This window comes from Xenia sp. Carnegie-2017, unplaced genomic scaffold (assembly GCF_021976095.1).
Source record: "Xenia sp. Carnegie-2017 unplaced genomic scaffold, XeniaSp_v1 HiC_scaffold_1, whole genome shotgun sequence".
Taxonomy (NCBI): domain Eukaryota; kingdom Metazoa; phylum Cnidaria; class Anthozoa; order Malacalcyonacea; family Xeniidae; genus Xenia; species Xenia sp. Carnegie-2017.
In genome coordinates this window covers 5,903-7,973 of record NW_025813402.1, presented here as the reverse complement: position 1 = coordinate 7,973, position 2,071 = coordinate 5,903, and positions in this window count along the sequence as shown.

Here is a 2,071-nt window from a genome sequence, read left to right as displayed (position 1 = left end):
TGAATACAATTACAAAAGCAAAATATATAAATACATCACTACCAAAAAACACACTAGTCAACTCCTCGCAAAGGTTATTTTTTACAGCTGAAACTTTAATTACAGTGAGTTCGTTGTAACTTACAACTTGTTACGAGGAAAAGCCAACTGAAAATTACACTGTTTGCTGCTAAAAACACAATATTAATAGAAAATATACCAGAAAAATATTCCAAGCATAAATTTTCTTTTCGTCGGAAGTCTTCAAACGGTGTCAGACAGTGTTTGTCTTTTTTGTCATTTAAGTGGATTTAAAGATCTGTTTTTCCGAATAAAAAAGAAACTTGAATATCCAGTTTTATAAAAAATATTGAGTCTATAACTCGCATTTTTACTTTTTACAGAGCGATTGTATTTTTCATCGATTTTGATAGTGCTTGAAACTTGAATACTAAATGGTTGTCATCGCGATATCAATAATTGAATATCCTTAAAGACTTTGATATGTTTTGTGAAGGAAAACCGCAGCGTAAGCAGATCGACTAAGTTCACCTCATCTTGCTTCGATTTATCACTTTGATTCACTTTCCGTGAACCTTTTCATTCCAAAAATTTCGTTATTTTTACGCTCTGGATCAAGATCCGAACGCAACCATTACCAAGGGACAAATGATTAAAAATGTACAAAATGAACACGCGAGAGACTAGAGCCTGACGTGTGATGATGAATGATGACGACAAATATTTTTTGGCTTCAATTTTGGCTTCGGTTATCATTCCAGCTATTCAAATGTCGAGTTCACTGGTTCTGTGTAGCTGTCTCACGATTATATTCCGCGTAAACTCGGTCCGTCGTGTTATACGTCATCCGGCTAACCAATCAGAATCATTGAGTTCTATAAGACCTGAGGGGAAGTGTTTGATCCATTGAGTTCTATAAGACCAATATAGACGCAGATAGGTCTTATAGAACTCAATGGAAGTCACTGGATCTCTGCATGATGCAAAAAATTGCGCATGAAAAAATTCTGCTGATGTTTGAAAGTTGCAAGTTGAATGATTCTGAAAAAGAGTTTATGTAATTTAATTTAAGTTCATTATTATTTTATTTATTTAAAATCGAAATCGAACTAACGTGATTGAACAGAAGTTATAATAAAATTTACAACTTCCTCATTCCGACGATTCCTGCCCTACAAACGGCGATTTCCTTTCAAACTATTGCTTACATTTGTGTCGAAAGAACAAAATGCGATGAATTTGGTGGAGAAACATTGGCACTTTTGTAGACGTCGACATAATAATTTTAAAGCTGTATATTTTTACTGTTGACAATAAAAGACAATAAAGAAAAAATTTATGCAAATTATTGAAAAATTCGCAACAACACGGTAATGTGCATTTTGATCGACCATATATATTAAAGTTGTGTTTACTTCTGTTTTTTTCGCCAACATCTTAATACTCCTTCCGTGTTTCAAATTTCAAAGACTCTCAGTTTCATTTGATGATATATAAAGTTAGAAAGTAGCACAGAAAATTTTCTAAACGAACTTCACTGACTGTAGTTAAGTTCTGATAAACGTCAAAGGTGACCGCCGAGATTAGTTAAAAATGAAATTTAACTTTCAATTTCAACGACTGCACATTTACAATAGTTTCAAGTGAAGGTCCAATTCATCCTGCTAAATATTTGGAGGCTGTATTTTAAATCCATAAATGGATTTTAAATTAAATTTTCTCTCTTTGTAATACTGACCATGAAACATTTATTTCTCATAGTAACATGAAAAGATTGATATCTGTGTTGGGTTTGGAGTATAATTGAAGTTTAACTAAATGCAGTTCAAGTCAACTGCAGGGTCATGTAAGATAAAAATAAAACACAGTATGTGTCTTTTAAAATGTTCCCAAAACAAACCACAATCAATTATGTTTCATCTTCTTCTTCATCATCATCAGCATTATCATCAATACCATCAACTTCTGCATTTTGATGTTCAAGTTTTTCCCCAGTTCCTTTGCAAAGTCTGCTTCATCCATATCTGTGACAACTCTTTACAAAACAGATAACAATGATAATCAATGGTGA